The following is a 19,890-nucleotide window of genomic DNA, read 5'->3' on the forward strand; positions in this document are numbered from 1 at the left end:
ACCCTTAGTACTTGCCCTAATATATAGTTGGACCAAGACATGGCTACACAGTGCGTCCTTAGTACTTGCCCTAATATATAGTTGGACCCAGACATGGCTACACAGTGCACCCTTAGTACTTGCCCTAATATATAGTTGGACCCAGACATGGCTACACAGGGCACCCTTAGTACTTGTCCTAATATATAGTTGGAACCAAACGTGGTTATACAGTGCACCCTTAGTACTTGCCCTAATATATAGTTGGACCCAGACATGGCTACACAGTGCACCGTTGGTAGTTGTCCTAATATATAGGGACCCAGACATGACTACACAGTGCAACGTTAGTACTTGTCCTAATATATAGGGGGCCCAGACATGACTATACAGTACACCCCTAGTACTTGCCCTAATATATAGTTGGACCCAGACATGGCTACACAGTGCACCCATAGTACTTGACCTAATATATAGGGACCAGACATGGCTACCCAGTGCATCCTTAGTACTTGTCCTAATATATAGGGACCAGACATGGCTACCCAGTGCATCCTTAGTACTTGTCCTAATATATAGGGACCAGACATGGCTACCCAGTGCATCCTTAGTACTTGTCCTAATATATAAGGACCCAGACATGGCTACACAGTGCACCCTTAGTACTTGCCCTAATATATAGTTGGACCCAGACATGACTACACAGGGCACCATTAGTACTTGTCCTAATATATAGGGGACCAGACATGGCTACACAGTGCACCCTTAGTACTTGTCCTAATTATAGGGACCAGACATGACTACACAGGGCACCCTTAGTACTTGTCCTAATTATAGGGACCAGACATGACTACACAGGGCAACCTTAGTACTTGCCCTAATATATAGGGGACCAGACATGGCTACACAGTGCGTCCTTAGTACTTGTTCTATTATATAGGAGATCCAGATATGGCTACACAGTGCACCCTTAGTACTTGTCCTAATATATAGGGGACCATACATGGCTACACAGTACACCCCTAGTACTTGCCCTAATATATAGTTGGACCCAGACATGGCTACACAGTGCACCCTTAGTACTTGTCCTAATATATAGGGACCCAGACATGACTACACAGTGCACCCTTAGTTCTTGTCCTAATATATAGGGAACCCAGACATGGCTACACAGTACACCCTTAGTACTTGTCCTAATATATAGGGGACCCAGACATGACTACACAGTGCACCATTAGTACTTGTCCGAATATATAGGGGACCCAGACATGACTACACAGTGCACCATTAGTACTTGTCCGAATATTAAGGGGACCGAGACATGGCTACACAGGACACCCTTAGTACTTGTCCGAATATATAGGGGACCGAGACATGACTACACAGGGCACCCTTAGTACTTGTCCTAATATATAGGGGACCCAGACATGACTACACAGTGCACCCTTAGTACTTGTCGTAATATATAGGGACCAGACATGGCTACACAGTGCACCCTTAGTACTTGTCCTAATATATAGGGGACCCAGACATGTCTACACAGTGCACCCTTAGTACTTGTCCTAATATATAGGGGACCCAGACAAGGCTACACAGGGCACCCTTAGTACTTGCCCTAATATATAGGGGACACAGACGTGTCTACACAGTGCACCCTTAGTACTTGTCCTAATATATAGGAGACCAGACATGAGTACACAGTGCACCCTTAGTTCTTGTCCTAATATATAGGGGACCTAGACAAGGCTACAGAGTGCACCCTTAGTACTTGTTCTAATATATAGGGACCAGGCATGGCTACACAGGACACCCTTAGTACTTGTCCTAATATATAGGGGACCGAGAAATGGCTACACAGTGCATCCTTAGTACTTGCCCTAATATATAGGGACCCAGACGTGGCTACACAGTGCACCCTTAGTACTTGTCCTAATATATAGGGATCCAGACATGGCTACACAGTGCACCATTAGTACTTGTCCTAATATATAGGGATCCAGACATAGCTACACAGTGCACCCTTAGTACTTGTCCTAATATATAGGGGACCAGACATGACTACACAGTGCACCCTTAGTACTTGTCCTAATATATAGGGACCCAGACATGACTACACAGTGCACCCTTAGTACTTGTCCTAATATATAGGGACCCAGACATGACTACACAGCTCAGCCTTAGTACTTGTCCTAATATATAGGGATCCAGACATGGCTACACAGTGCACCCTTAGTACTTGCCCTAATATATAGTAGGACCCAGACATGGCTACACAGTGCACCCTTAGTACATGTCCTAATATATAGGGGACCAGACATGGCTACACAATGCATCCTTAGTAGAGATGAGCGAGCACTAAAATGCTCGGGTGCTCGTTACTTGGGACGAAATTATCGCGATGCTCGAGGGTTCGTTTCGAGTAACGAACCCCATTGAAGTCAATGGGCAACCCGAGCATTTTTGTATATCGCCGATGCTCGCTAAGGTTTTCATTTGTGAAAATCTGGGCAATTCAAGAAAGTGATGGGAACGACACAGCAACGGATAGGGCAGGCGAGGGGCTACATGTTGGGCTGCATCTCAAGTTCACAGGTCCCACTATTAAGCCACAATAGCGGCAAGAGTGCCCCCCCCCCCCTGCCAACAATTTTTACTTCTGAAAAGCCCTCATTAGCAATGCATACCTTAGCTAAGCACCGCACTACCTCCAACAAAGCACAATCACTGCCTGCATGACACTCCGCTGCCACTTCTCCTGGGTTACATGCTGGCCAACCCCCCCCCCCCCCTGCACGACCCAGTGTCCACAGCGCACACCAAACTGTCCCTGCGCAGCCTTCAGCTGCCCTCATGCCACGCCACACTCATGTCTATTTATAAGTGCGTCTGCCATGAGGAGGAACCGCAGGCACACACTGCAGAGGGTTGGCACGGCTAGGCAGCGACCCTCTTTAAAAGGGGCGGGGCGATAGCCCACAATGCTGTACAGAAGCAATGAGAAATCCAATCCTGTGGCACCGCCATCAGGAGCTGCACACGTGGGCATAGCAATGGGGAACCTATGTGCCACACACTATTCATTCTGTCAAGGTGTCTGCATGCCCCAGTCAGACCGCGTTTTTTTAATTCATAGACACAGGCAGGTACAACTCCCTATTGTGAAGTCCCTGTCGACCGACAGCATGGGTGGCTCCCTGGAACCCAGCGGCGGTACACAAAAATATCCCATTGCATTGCCCAACACAGCTGAGGTAGTAATGTCGTGCTAAATGCAGGTGGGCTTCTGCCCACACTGCATGCCCCAGTCAGACCGCGGTTTTTTATAAATAGTCACAGGCAGGTACAACTCCGCAATGGGAATTGCGTGTGCACCCACAGCATGGGTGGCTCCCTGGAACAATGTATCCCATTGCATTGCCCATCACAGCTGAGGTAATGTCGTGCTTAATGCAGGTGGGCTTCGGCCCACACTGCATGTCCCAGTCAGACTGGGGTTCTTTAGAAGTGGACACATGCAGTTACAACTCCCTGTGGACCCACGGCATGGGTGGCTCCCTGGAACCCACCGGCGGTACATAAATATATCCCATTGCATTGCCCAACACAGCTGATGTAACGTCAGCTGTAATGCAGGTGGGCTAAAAATTAATTTGATTACACTGTAGGCGAGGGCCCCCAAAAATTGGTGTACCAACAGTATAAATGTACCTGAGAAAAATTGCCCATGCCCAACCAAGAGGGCAGGTGAAACCTATTAATCGCTTTGGTTAATGTGGCTTAAGTGGTAACTAGGCCTGGAGGCAGCCCAGTTAAAATAAAAATTGGTTGAGGTGAAAGTTTCAACGCTTTAATGAGCATTGAAACGTATAAAAATTGTTTACTAAAATTATATGACTGAGCCTTGTGGGCCTAAGAAAAATTGCCCGTACGGCGTGATTACGTGAGGTTTCAGGAGGAGGAGCAGGAGGAGGAGGAGGAATATTATACACAGATTGATGAAGCTAAAAGGTCCACGTTTTTGATGGGGATACAGAAGGATGCTTCCATCCGCGGGTGCAGCCTACGTATTGCTTAGGTATCGCTGCTGTCCGCTGGTGGAGAAGAGAAGTCTGGGGAAATCCAGGCTTTGTTCATCTTGATGAGTGTAAGCCTGTCGGCACTGTCGGTTGACAGGCGGGTACGCTTATCTGTGATGATTCCCCCAGCCGCACTAAACACCCTCTCTGACAAGACGCTAGCCGCAGGACAAGCAAGCACCTCCAGGGCATACAGCGCGAGTTCAGGCCACATGTCCAGCTTCGACACCCAGTAGTTGTAGGGGGCAGAGGCGTCACGGAGGACGGTCGTGCGATCGGCTACGTACTCCCTCACCATCCTTTTACAGTGCTCCCGCCGACTCAGCCTTGACTGGGGAGCGGTGACACAGTCTTGCTGGGGAGCCAGAAAGCTGTCAAAGGCCTTAGAGAGTGTTCCCCTGCCTGTGCTGTACATGCTGCCTGATCTCCGCACCTCCCCTGCTACCTGGCCCTCGGAACTGCGCCTTCTGCCACTAGCGCTGTCGGAGGGGAATTTTACCATCAGCTTGTCCGCCAGGGTCCTGTGGTATAGCAACACTCTCGAACCCCTTTCCTCTTCGGGTATGAGAGTGGAAAGGTTCTCCTTATACCGTGGGTCGAGCAGTGTGTACACCCAGTAATCCGTAGTGGCCAGAATGCGTGTAACGCGAGGGTCACGAGAAAGGCATCCTAACATGAAGTCAGCCATGTGTGCCAGGGTACCTGTACGCAACACATGGCTGTCCTCACTAGGAAGATCACTTTCAGGATCCTCCTCCTCCTCCTCAGGCCATACACGCTGAAAGGATGACAGGCAAGCAGCATATGTACCCTCAGCAGTGGGCCAAGCTGTCTCTTCCCCCTCCTCCTCATCCTCCTCATGCTCCTCCTCCTCAACGCGCTGAGATATAGACAGGAGGGTTCTCTGACTATCCAGCGACATACTGTCTTCCCCCGCCTCTGTTTCCGAGCGCAAAGCGTCTGCCTTTATGCTTTGCAGGGAACTTCTCAAGAGGCATAGCAGAGGAATGGTAACGCTAATGATTGCAGCATTGCCGCTCACCATCTTGGTAGACTCCTCTAAGTTTCCAAGGACCTGGCAGATGTCTGCCAACCAGGCCCACTCTTCTGTAAAGAATTGAGGAGGCTGACTCCCACTGCGCCACCCATGTTGGAGTTGGTATTCCACTATAGCTCTACGCTGCTCATAGAGCCTGGCCAACATGTGGAGCGTAGAGTTCCACCGTGTGGGCACGTCGCACAGCAGTCGGTGCACTGGCAGATGAAACCGATGTTGCAGGGTGTGCAGGGTGGCAGCGTCCGTGTGGGACTTGCGGAAATGTGCGCAGAGCTGGCGCACCTTTCCGAGCAGGTCTGACAAGCGTGGGTAGCTTTTCAGAAAGCGCTGAACCACCAAATTAAAGACGTGGGCCAGGCATGGCACGTGCATGAGGCTGTCGAGCTGCAGAGCCGCCACCAGGTTACGGCCGTTGTCACACACGACCATGCCCGGTTGGAGGCTCAGCGGCGCAAGCCAGCGGTCGGTCTGCTCTGTCAGACCCTGCAGCAGTTCGTGGGCCGTGTGCCTCTTATCTCCTAAGCTGAGTAGTTTCAGCACGGCCTGCTGACGCTTGCCCACCGCTGTGCTGCCGTGCCGCGCGACACCGACTGCTGGCGATTTGCTGCTGCTGCTGACACATCTTGATTGCGAGACAGAGGTTACGTAGGAGGAGTAGGAGGGTGGTTTAGTGGAGGAAGCATACACCGCCGCAGATACCACCACCGAGCTGGGGCCCGCAATTCTGGGGGTGGGTAGGACGTAAGCGGTCCCAGGCTCTGACTCTGTCCCAGCCTCCACTAAATTCACCCAATGTGCCGTCAGGGAGATGTAGTGGCCCTGCCCGCCTGTGCTTGTCCACGTGTCCGTTGTTAAGTGGACCTTGCCAGTAACCGCGTTGGTGAGGGCGCGTGTACAATGTTGCGGGAGACGTGGTCGTGCAGGGCTGGGACGGCACATCGGGAAAAGTAGTCACGACTGGGAACTGAGTAGCGCGGGTCGGACGCCGCCATCATACTTTTGAAAGACTCCGTTTCCACAACCCTATACGGCAGCATCTCCAGGCTGATAAATTTGGCTATGTGCACGTTTAACACTTGAGCGTGCGGGTGCATGGTGGCGTACTTGCGCTTCCGCTCCAACACTTGCGCTAGCGACGGCTGGACGGTGCGCTGACAGACATTGGTGGATGGGGCCGAGGACAGCGGAGGTGAGGGTGTGGGTGCAGACCAGGAGACGGTAGTGCCTGTGTCCTGAGAGGGGGGTTGCATCTCAGTGGCAGGTTGGGGCACAGGGGGAGAGGCAGCGGTGCAAACCGGAGGCGGTGAACGGCCTTCGTCCCACCTTGTGGGGTGCTTGGCCATCATATGTCTGCGCATGCTGGTGGTGGTGAGGCTGGTGGTGGTGTCTCCCCGGCTGATCTTGGCGCGACAAAGGTTGCACACCACTGTTCGTCGGTCATCTGCACTCTCAGTGAAAAACTGCCAGACCTTTGAGCACCTCGGCCTCTGCAGGGTGGCATGGCGCGAGGGGGCGCTTTGGGAAACAGTTGGTGGATTATTCGGTCTGGCCCTGCCTCTACTACCCCTGGCCACCGCACTGCCTCTTGCAACCTGCCCTGCTGCTGCCCTTGCCTCCCCCTCTGAAGACCTGTCCTCAGTAGGTGTAGCAAACCAGGGGGGGTCAGTCACCTCATCGTCCTGCTGCTCTTCCTCCGAATCCTCTGTGCGCTCCTCCCTCGGACTTACTGCCCTTACTACTACCTCATAGATAGACAACTGTGTCTTATCGGCATCGTCCTCCTCACCCACTGAAAGGTCTTGAGACAGTTGCCGGAAGTCCCCAGCCTCATTCCCCGGACCCCAGGAACTTTCCAAAGGTTGGGCATCAGTCACGATAAACTCCTCTGGTGGGAGAGGAACCATTGCTGCCCAATCTGAGCAGGGGCCCGAGAACAGTTCCTGAGAGTCTTCCCGCTCCTGAGCATGTGTCATTGTAATGGAGTGAGGAGGCTGGGAGGAAGGAGGAGCAGCAGCCAGAGGATTCAGAGTTGCAGCAGTGGACGGTGTAGAACTCTGGGTGGACGATAGATTGCTGGACGCACTTTCTGCCATCCACGACAGGACCTGCTCACACTGCTCATTTTCTAATAAAGGTCTACCGCGTGGACCCATTAATTGTGAGATGAATGTGGGGACGCCAGAAACGTGCCTCTCTCCTAATCCCGCAGCAGTCGGCTGCGATACACCTGGATCAGGAGCTCGGCCTGTGCCCACACCCTGACTTGGGCCTCCGCGTCCTCGCCCGCATCCACGTCCTCTAGGCCTACCCCTACCCCTCAGCATGCTGTATTACCAGTAATGCAGAAACAGAACGCTGTAATTAAATGTGCTGCTTATTGGCCTGTGGTTGGAGGCTGACTTCGCTTACGGAACGCCAGGAAATAATTTGGCGCAAGCCTGCTGTAACACTTAGCTGGCTGCGTATGAATTAGGAGGACTACTACACCCAGCACAGACCCAGTACACTGAGGACAGTCACAGGCAGCCCAAATAGATTTTTTTCCCCAAATGTTTTTGCAAAGGCCCACTGCCTATATTCAATAAATATGTCTTCTGTCCCTGCCTAACCACCACTTCTGGCCCTGGAGTATTACTGCAGGGCGCAATGCTCTGCACGGCCGATATACCAAAAAAAAAAAAGTGCAACACTGCAAAAAGCAGCCTCCACACTACTGCACACGGTTATATGTGGCCCTAAGAAGGACCGTTGAGGTTCTTGAAGCCTAAAATACTCCTAACGCTCTCCCTATAGCAACTCCACCAAGACAGCACTTTCCCTAAAGTATGTCAGAATGCATCTGTGGCGAGCCGCGGGAGGGGCCGATTTTTATACTCGGGTGGCACCTGATCTCGCCAGCCACTCACAGCAGGGGGGTGGTATAGGGCTTGAACGTCGCAGGGGGAAGTTGTAATGCCTTCCCTGTCTTTCTATTGGCCAGAAAAGCGCGCTAACGTCTCAGAGATGAAAGTGAAAGTAACTCGAACATCGCGTGGTACTCGTCACGAGTAACGAGCATCTCGAACACGCTAATACTCGAACGAGCATCAAGCTCGGTCGAGTACGTTCGCTCATCTCTAATCCTTAGTACTTGCCCTAATATATAGTTGGACCCAAACATGACTACACAGGGCACCCTTAGTACTTGTCCTAATATATAGGGACCCAGACATGACTACACAGTGCACCCTTAGTACTTGTCCTAATATATAGGGGACCAGACATGGCTACACAGTGCACCCTTAGTACTTGTCCTAATATATAGGGGACCAGACATGGCTACACAGTGCATCCTTAGTACTTGTCCTAATATATAGGAGATCCAGACATGGCTACACAGTGCACCCTTAGTACTTGTCCTAATATATAGGGGGTCCAGACATGGCTACACAGGGCACCCTTAGTACTTGTCCTAATATATAGGAGATCCAGACATGGCTACACAGTGCACCATTAGTACTTGTCCTAATATATAGGAGATCCAGACATGACTACACAGGGCACCCTTAGTACTTGTCCTAATATATAGGGGACCATACATGGCTACACAGTACACCCCTAGTACTTGCCCTAATATATAGGGACCCAGACATGGCTACACAGTACACCCCTAGTACTTGCCCTAATATATAGGGACCCAGACATGGCTACACAGTGCACCCTTAGTACTTGTCCTAATATATAGGGGACCCAGACATGGCTACACAGTGCACCCTTAGTACTTGTCCTAATATATAGGACCCAGACATGGCTACACAGTGCACCCTTAGTACTTGTCCTAATATATAGGGGACCCAGACATTGCTACACAGTGCACCCTTAGTACTTGTCCTAATATATAGGACCCAGACATGGCTACCCAGTGCATCCTTAGTACTTGTCCTTATATATAGGGGACCAGACATGGCTACACAGTGCACCCTTAGTACTTGTCCTAATATATAGGGGACCCAGACAGGACTACACAGTGCATCCTTAGTATGTGTCCTAATATATAGTTGGACCCAGACAGGACTACACAGTGCATCCTTAGTATGTGTCCTAATATATAGGGACCCAGACATGGCTACACAGTGCAGCCTTAGTACTTATACTAATATATAGAGAAACCAGACATGACTACACAGTACACCCTTAGTACTTGCCCTAATATATAGTTGGACCCAGACATGACTACACAATGCACCCTTAGTACTTGTCCTAATATATAGGGGACCAGACATGGCTACACAGTGCACCCTTAGTACTTGTCCTAATATATAGGTTACCAGACATGGCTACACAGTGCACCCTTAGTACTTGTCCTAATATATAGGGACTCAGACATGACTACATAGTGCGTCCTTAGTATTTGCCCTAATTTATAGTTGGACCCAGACATGGCTACACAGCTCACTCTTAGTATTTGTCGTAATTGTCACGACTGGAGTCTGGGCAGGTGGAAATCCCTAGTCCTACCCGCAACCCCTGTCCCTACCTACTTGCCCCCCTAGGCTAGGCCCTAGAGCGAGAACTAGGCGACAGTCCCTAGGCTCACTGGGGATGCGGGGCAGGAGTCAGACTCACAGACAAATGCAGGAAAACAAACAAACACAAAGCAGGTCAGGCAATCCGGGTCGGAAACAGGAGAGAACGCGGTACAGGGGGTCAGGCGAAGTCAAAGTCAGGTCCAAAGCAAGCGAGTCAAACCAGGGCATCAATTCAAGGTAACGCGGGTGTAGCTGGAGACCAAGCATACACGCCTTTTGGGGCGCTCTGGAAGAGGTGGCTCACTCAAGTGGTTTTGAGGATGGATCCAAAGAATCACGCAAGGCTCTCCTGTTCTATATCTATTTGACGTCTTCCCCGGATTACAGCGTGGCACCTTCTGGTGGGTCCCCATCGCACATTTTATTGTCTCTTTAAACCACATTTTGAGTGACAGCCACAGAGTCTCTCTTTTGTTCTACCTCCCACAACGCTGCCCCTTTAATTACTACATCTGTCTATTGATTAGCAATCCATTGATTGATTAGTGATCGCTGTGATTGTTCTGCCATTTCAGCCCTTTCTCAGCTTTTTTTTTTCCTGTGGAATATGGCCTGCAGTTTCCTTGAATGTCCTGAAGGAGGCAGCCACGTCCCAAGTAATTTCTGCTTCTCAGTAATTCTCACTGGTGGGATCCCCTCTCAGTGTTTGCATTTCATGTGGATATAAATAGCTTTCACATTGTGTGAGGTGAGCGGACTAGTTAAGTGAATGCTGACGAGAAAAGGCCCCAACGCAGGTTACCTGGGGCCTTCGAAGTTAAAGTTCATGCAGCCACCCTCCTAAAGTGATATTATAGGAATTACTCCGATTATTTATAAGTGGATAGATGGATTCCAGCATTTAGAAAATATGATTAGAGGATGATGGGAAGTGTGGGATTCGCATTGTACATAGTGCAATCATCTATATAGTACTATGGTGACCAGTGCTGGCCTTCGGTTAGGTATTACCTAGCGCAGAATATTTTGGGCATCGCCCATAAGAAAAAAAATTTATATTTTACTGTAGGTCAGTTTGCCTTTATTCTGCTTGTGCAGAAAGCAAGATAGCAGCATGCCCAAACCGGAACAGCTCAGTGAATAAATACTATTCCAGATCCAACCTCATAGCATAAATACAGCACCAGAACCAAGCTCAGCACATAAATACAACCCCAGAACATACCTCATCTAATATAAAGAAGCAGCACACGTTGACGGCTTTGCATGACCTTTGGTGGATGATTTTGGCGTAATTAGATTTCTGACATCCTCACCACTGTTGTAAAATCATAAAATTTGAGTTTGACACATTGAGTGACCCGTCAGGCCAGGTCAAAGTTCCTATGTTAAGTCTGCAGCGCAGTTGTGCTTCAGTTAACAGCTCCGCTAGGGTGAGTACAGCATTGGTAAGTGACATTTATATCAAGTGCTTACCAGTTTGACTGTTGCCACGTCCCCAAAACGTGGAAGACCAAGCCGTGGATGGCAAACAGTTCAAGCCGAACCATCAGCTCAAAAGTTCTTAACACATTTACAACCATTTTTCTAAATATTTAATGTTCGCCTAGCGAACATCATGTCAATCTAGTAACATAAATACGGCATCAGAACTAGGCTCAGTACCAGAAATGATATCAGCACATAAATACAGTGCCAGGCCCAGGTTTAGCACATAAATACAGCACCAGAACCAAGCTCAGTACCAGAACCAATATCAGTACATAAAAACAGCACTAGAACCAAGGTTATTATAAACAGAACAGACAATCTTATAACTACTACTTGAAGACACTGATTATTGTACCGCTCTCCACCATGCTTCACTGCTGCCTGCAGACACTCATTATTGTACCACTCTCCACCATGCTTCACTGCTGCCTACAGACACTCATTATTGTACTGCTCTCCACCATGCTTCACTGCTGCCTGCAGACACTCATTATTGTACCGCTCTCCGACATGCTTCACTGATGCCTGCAGAAACTCATTTTTGTACCACTCTCCACCATGCTTCACTGCTGCCTGCAGACACTCATTATTATACCGCTCTCCACCATGCTTCACTGCTGCCTACAGACACTCATTATTGTACCGCTCTCCACCATGCTTCACTGCTGCCTGCAGACACTCATTATTATACCGCTCTCCACCATGCTTCACTGCTGCCTACAGACACTCATTATTGTACCGCTCTCCACCATGCTTCACTGCTGCCTACAGACACTCATTATTATACCGCTCTCCACCATGCTTCACTGCTGCCTACAGACACTTATTATTATACCGCTCTCCACCATGCTTCACTGCTGCCTGCTGATGCTCATTATTGTACCGCTCTCCACCATGCTTCACTGCTGCCTGCAGACACTAATTGTTGTACAACTCTCCCACATACTTCACTGTTGTTTCTAGACACTCATTATTGTATCACTCTCTAGCATGATTCACTGCTGATTGCAGACACTTATTATTGTACCGTTTACCAACATGCTTCACAGCTGCTTGCAGACACTCATTGTTATACCACTCTCCACTATGCTTCACTGTTACCTGCAGACACTCATTGTTATACCACTCTCCACTATGCTTCACTGTTACCTGCAGACACTCATTATTGTACCACTTTCCACCATGCTTCACTGCTGTCTGCAGACAATTATTATTGTACTGTTCTCCACCATGCTTCACTGCTGCGTGCAGACACGCATTATTATACCGCTCTCCACCATGCTTCACTGCTGCCTGCAGACACTCATTATTGCACAGCTCTCCAGAATGCTTCACTGCAGACATTGCAGACTCTCTACTATGCTTCACTGCTGTCTGCAGATAATCATCATTGTACCACTCTCCATTACGCTTCACTACAGCCTGCAGACAATAATTGTTGTATCACTCTCCACCATGCTTCACTGCTGCTTTCAGATACTCATCATTGTACCGCTCTCCACCATGCTTCAGTGCTGCCTGCAGATAATCGTTATCATACCGCTCTGCACCATGCTTCATTGCTGCCTAAAGACACTCATTATTGCACAGCTCTCAAGAATGCTTTACTGCAGCCCGCAGACACTCATTGTTGTATCGCTCTCCACCATGCTTCACTGTTGCCTGCAAAGACTCATTATTGTACCACTCTCCACCATGCTTCACATTTACCTGCAGATATTCATTATTATACCACTCTCGACCATGCTTTACTGCTGCCTGCAGACACTTATTATTGTACTGCTCTCCACCATGCTTCACTGCTGTCTGCAGACACTCATTATTATACCACTTTCCACCACGCTTTACTACGGCCTACAGACACTCATTATCATACCGCTTTCCACCATGCTTCAATGCTACCTTCAGACACTCATTGTTGTACCTCTCTCCACCATGCTTCACTGCTGCCTGCAGGTACGCATTATTGTACCACTCTCCACCATGCTTCACTACTGCTTGAAGACACTCATTATTCTACCGCTCTCCATCATGCTTCACTGTTACCTGCAGACACTCATTATTGAACCGCTCTCCACAATGCTTCACTGCTGCCTGCAGACACTCATTATTGTTCCACTCTCCATCATGCTTCACTGTTACCTGCAGACACTCATTATTGTACCGCTCTCCACAATGCTTCATGCTGCCTGCAGACACTCATTATTGTACCGCTCTCCCCATGCTTCACTGCTTCATGCAGACACTCATTGTTGTACCGCTCTCCACCATGCTTCACTGCTGTCTGCAGACACTCATTATTATACCACTTTCTACCATGCTTTACTATGGCCTACAGACACTCATTATCGTACCACTTTCCACCATGCTTCAATGCTACCTTCAGACACTCATTGTTGTACCTCTCTCCACCATGCTTCAGTGCTGCCTGCAGGTACGTATTATTGTACCACTCTCCACAATGCTTCACTGCTGCCTGCAGACACTCATTATTGTACGGCTCTCCACCATGCTTCACTGCTGCCTGCAGACACTCATTATTGTACGGCTCTCCACCATGCTTCACTGTTACCTGCAGACACTCATTATTGTACCGCTCTCCCCATGCTTCACTGCTTCATGCAGACACTCATTGTTGTACCGCTCTCCACCATGCTTCACTGCTGTCTGCAGACACTCATTATTATACCACTTTCTACCATGCTTTACTATGGCCTACAGACACTCATTATCGTACCACTTTCCACCATGCTTCAATGCTACCTTCAGACACTCATTGTTGTACCTCTCTCCACCATGCTTCACTGCTGCCTGCAGGTACGTATTATTGTACCACTCTCCACAATGCTTCACTGCTGCCTGCAGACACTCATTATTGTACCGCTCTCCACCATGCTTTACTGTTACCTGCAGACACTCATTATTGTACTGCTCCCCACCATGCTTCACTGTTACCTGCAAACACTCATTATTGAACCGCTCTCCACAATGCTTCACTGCTGCGTGCAGACACTCATTATTGTTCCACTCTCCATCATGCTTCAATGCTACCTTCAGGCACTCATTGTTGTACCTCTCTCCACCATGCTTCACTGCCGCCTGCAGGTACGCATTATTGTACCGCTCTCCACCATGCTTCACTGCTGCCTGCAGACAGTCATTACTGTACCGCTCTCCACAATGCTTCACTGCTGCGTGCTGACACTCATTATTGTTCCACTCTCCATCATGCTTCACTGTTACCTGCAGACACTCATTATTGAACCACTCTCCACAATGCTTCACTGCTGCATGCAGACACTCAATATTGTTCCACTCTCCATCATGCTTCACTGTTACCTGCAGACACTCATTATTGTACCGCTCTCCACAATGCTTCATGCTGCCTGCAGACACTCATTATTGTACCGCTCTCCCCATGCTTCACTGCTTAATGCAGACACTCATTGTTGTACCGCTCTCCACCATGCTTCACTGCTGTCTGCAGACACTCATTATTATACCACTTTCTACCATGCTTTACTACGGCCTACAGACACTCATTATCGTACCGCTTTCCACCATGCTTCAATGCTACCTTCAGACACTCATTGTTGTACCACTCTCCACCATGCTTCACTACTGCTTGAAGACACTCATTATTCTACCGCTCTCCACCATGCTTCACTGCTGCCTGCAGACACTCATTATTGTACCGCTCTCCACAATGCTTTACTGTTACCTGCAGACACTCATTATTGTACTGCTCCCCACCATGCTTCACTGTTACCTGCAGACACTCATTATTGAACCGCTCTCCACAATGCTTCACTGCTGCATGCAGACACTCAATATTGTTCCACTCTCCATCATGCTTCACTGTTACCTGCAGACACTCATTATTGTACCGCTCTCCACAATGCTTCATGCTGCCTGCAGACACTCATTATTGTACCGCTCTCCCCATGCTTCACTGCTTAATGCAGACACTCATTGTTGTACCGCTCTCCACCATGCTTCACTGCTGTCTGCAGACACTCATTATTATACCACTTTCTACCATGCTTTACTACGGCCTACAGACACTCATTATCGTACCGCTTTCCACCATGCTTCAATGCTACCTTCAGACACTCATTGTTGTACCACTCTCCACCATGCTTCACTACTGCTTGAAGACACTCATTATTCTACCGCTCTCCACCATGCTTCACTGCTGCCTGCAGACACTCATTATTGTACCGCTCTCCACAATGCTTTACTGTTACCTGCAGACACTCATTATTGTACTGCTCCCCACCATGCTTCACTGTTACCTGCAGACACTCATTATTGAACCGCTCTCCACAATGCTTCACTGCTGCCTGCAGACACTCATTATTGTTCCACTCTCCGTCATGCTTCACTGCTACCTGCAGACACTCATTATTGTACCGCTCTCCACAATGCTTCATGCTGCCTGCAGACACTCATTATTGTACTGCTCTTCACCATGCCTCACTGCTGCCTGCAGACACTCATTATTGTAATGCACTGCAGCTATGCGGTGAACAAACTACCTCGTCCAAAGCGCTTGCTGCCATTTTTCTGCATTTTGGCGCATAGTTGAGTCACTTGGCCTTGTTTCTATGTTGAAGGAATGGCGTTTTCTGGTTGCAATTCTTCCATGAAGACCATTTGTGGGCTGACTTCACCTAACATTAGATGGATATACTAGGGTCCTATTGGTTTCTGACAGCTCTGATCATTATAGGAAAGGGTTCTTTACAGTTATTTTAATCAAATTATGGATTTCACTATCCCAAGAGGTAGTAATAGCAGGGACAATGACAGCATGTAACCCTTTAGTACCGAAGCCTGCTTGCACCTTAAGGACCAACTAATTTTCTCTGGGTATTTTTTCATTGCTGCATTCCTAGAAGAGATGAGCGAGTATACTTGCTAAGGCACATTACTCGAGCGAGTAGTGCCTTAGCTGAGTATCCTCCCGCTCATCTCTAAAGATTTGGCTGTCGGCGCGGGTGACAGGTGAGTTGCGGCGGTGAGTAGGGGGGAGAGGGGGGGGAGAGAGGGAGAGAGGGATCTCACCTCTGTTCCTCCCCGCTCTCCCCCGCCGCTCCCCGCCGGCCCCCGAATCTTTAGAGACGAGCGGGGAGATACTCGACTAAGGCACTACTCGTTTGAGTAGTTAGCCTTAGCGAGTATACTTGCTCATCTCTAATTCCTAGAGCCATAATTTCTTAATTTTTCCGTTAACGTAGCCATATGAGGGCTTGTTTTTGTTTGTAGGACAAGTTTTATTTTTGAATAACTTCACTTTGGGGTACATATAATGTATTGTATAAACTTCTATTAATTTTTTTTAGGGCGATTGGGAAGAAAAAGAAACTCCAGCATAGTTTTCGGAGTTTGATTTTTACTGCATTCCTCATGCAGAATAAATAATGCGATGACTTTATTCTCTACATTGACATGATTCCGGCGATACCAAGTTTATAGAGTTTTTTATGTTTTGCTAATTTTATATAATTTTTTTTTTTTAAGATTTGCTCTTGTGTTGCCGCATTCTAAGAGCCGTAGTCCACAACCATGTTTTCATCATGTACCACGCGTGCGTTGTATGGCCGTGTGATATGCGGTATATGGAGTCAATGGACTTTCATTGCTCCATATACAGCGGCATGTGAACACTGAATATCGATACGCAAGAGAATAAATCCCAGCTTGCCCTATTTCTCTGTGTATGTACACAGTGTGAGCCCTATATCCCTGTATGGGCTGTGTATGATACCTGGCGTATGGGCAGTACTTTCAAAAAAATGTAAAAAAAATAATATCACAATGTGCATGTCCGTAAGCGTGAGATTCATGGCCCTGCGCAGTGCCATACGCAACCATATGCGGTTTCCACTGTCTCTCTGCCAGCAGCGTGTAAAGCTGGTAACATATAAAATGCTGCAGGGGGACCCGCAGCATTTTACGCGTAAGGCTGTGTGCATGAGCCCTAACAAAATCTGCAGTAAACTAGTTTTTTAATGTATTTTTTTCTCTATCACCGCATTCAGACACTCCTAACATTTTTTCCATTAGCAGTGCTATGTGAGGATTTTTTTGTGCAGGAGGGGTTGTACTTTTCAATGGTACTATTTGGTAATCAATTTTCCCCATGTTTTTTCTACATTTCTTTTCACAGTATGCACAGTGCAGGCTAAATAATGTAGTAACGTTTCTACGTGGGTCATTTCTTTTTGTGTGTTTTATTTTACAAACTAGAAAGGCGGAGGTGGGATTTTTACATTTTTAGCACTTTTTTAAACTTATTTTTGTCCCACACAGGGACTTGAAGACACTTGCCATCACTTTTGTGTGTTCTCATAATACACTGCAATACTTTAGTATTATAGTATACTATATACACCCAACCAATCGGGACCTTGTGATCACATCACAGGGGTCCGATGAGTGACAAACAGTGTCCCCTCCTTCTATCAGCCTTTTGCATGCCCAGATCGCACAGCTTAAAGAATGGGGATTGCAGTTTCTCTGGTCTCTACTGTTACTGCAGATGCCTGGCTATCATTTGACAACTGAGCTCCTGCTTCCTCTGGCATGGGAGGTCTGTGCCAGGCTTCTGATTCAGCACCGTAAAAAGCCGCATGTATCAGAATAAGGCCCCTTAACGACCACCATAAAAGGTGTATAGGCGGTTGTTAAGCGGCTAAAAAGGGTGAGATGCTTATCTAATAATTAATGGCATTCCATGTTATAAATGATTTAGCAAATAATGATGAAAATAGATCAAAAAAGGGTGAACTTGATGGAACTCTGCAATTTGTAAATATGTTATTCCAACATATGTAACTATGTTGCTAAAGTTGATCATACACCTTAGCAACAATTGGCATCATTTAAGGTGATACATTTGGATACATCTCCCCCTCCGCCCTTCTTTGTTGATCAAAGACAAGACTTGTTCTGGTCGGACTGTAATGGAAAAGATAGAGCAGAACATAACGAAAACACCGTCTACAAATATCCCCAGTCTCATCACTGCCAATTCCATTCACATCTCACTTAAAAATATTTGTTTTCTAGCTGCCATCTCTTATCATTCGGGTGAGGACGGCATCACGGGTGAAAACATCAACAGTGCGGAGTGGGTGTCAGAGGAGTACAACGGTGACCAATGCTGTTATTAATTGTGATTAGAATATCCAAGTCGCTGCAGCGTTCCCGTATCATTCAGCGTGGAGCGCCAGGGATCATAATATTTACTCGTAAGTTGGTGTTGATCATCTGTTGGGATGTTGACCCAGACATCTCCCGTCCACCCCTCCCCCGTCTCTTTCAACTCTTCGGAAATTGCTTGTTCTTGTTTAGCAGAAGTAATGAGAATGTTTGAGTGGCTGTTTGGTGTTTCGGGATGGAGTTTTCCTATGTTTGTTTTTCCACTGCCTCTTCCTAATGGTGACAATGGGAACGGAGGCTCGGGGCTATTTTTAGCCTCACGTGACTGAACCTTCTTAAAAATAGCCTGGTGTCTGGATATACCTGCAGGCAGAAAACCTGGCTGGAAGTATTTTCCGTGGTGACAGCTCATTTGTGTGTGACATCCTATAAACTTTTCTGCTCAACACCGTATATATGTAGTACTACGCGAAAATACGTAAAATGATGACATGACGTCGCAATTCAGAGAAGGTTAGGATTGGATGGCAACTTTAGTTGTGTGCCAAAAAGATGTGTCCAATTTGGCTAAAACGGGATGTTGCATTAAAGTCACATGACTGTTTTAGGGTACAATTTGGAATTTGCAACACCCATATACATCACTCACATGTTACAAGTGAGTGGTAGTCACATGCAAGTTACATTGAGATTGGCAGTCAGCAACCAAATATCAAGCAGGTTTGGACATTTTGTGACTGTGATGTCGTTGCGGCGTTCCATTCACTATCATTACTTGCAATGTCTCATTGCAACTTGTTGATCTTGGTGTTGTCTAACAAAGTTTTGTAGCCCTAACCTTAAATGAAACCTTTTGCAACTGCAACATAAAACAGTTTTGAAAAAACTGCAAAAATTGTAACTCATGAGTCCACTGCCATATTAACCTGTATAATAGTCCAGAGCTGCACTCACTGTTCTGCTGGTGGAGTCACTGTCTACATTCATTACTTATCCTGTACTGATCCTGAGTTACATCCTGTATTATACTCCAGAGCTGCACTCACTATTCTGCTGGTGGAGTCACTGTCTACATTACATTACTTATCCTGTACTGATCCTGAGTTACATCCTGTATTATACTCCAGAGCTGCACTCACTATTCTGCTGGTGGAGTCACTGTCTACATTACATTACTCATCCTGTACTGATCATGAGTTAAAACTGGTATTATATTACTGGCACCAAGAATGGACATCATATTAAAAGACACCCCCTATCTATATAAGGTCTCACAGCTCTCAATGCATATCCAAGGCAAAACCAAGCCACAAGGATGAAAGAACTGCCTGTAGAGCTCAGAGACAGGATTGTGTGGAGACATAGAAAGTTCTCAGGAGTGCAGCGACCTCCATAATTCATAAATGGAAGAAGTTTGGAACAACCAGGACTCTTCCTAGAGCTGCTGACCCACCAAACGAAGTATTCAGGGGAGAAGGGCCTTGATTGAAGAGGTGACCAAGAACTCAGTGGTCACTCTGGATGAATTACAAAGATCCTGTGTGCAGATGGGAGAAACGTCCAGAAGGTCAACCATCACTGCAGCACTCCACCAATCTGGGCTTCATTGCAG

Source organism: Eleutherodactylus coqui, chromosome 11, assembly GCF_035609145.1.
Source record: "Eleutherodactylus coqui strain aEleCoq1 chromosome 11, aEleCoq1.hap1, whole genome shotgun sequence".
Taxonomy (NCBI): Eukaryota; Metazoa; Chordata; class Amphibia; order Anura; family Eleutherodactylidae; genus Eleutherodactylus; species Eleutherodactylus coqui.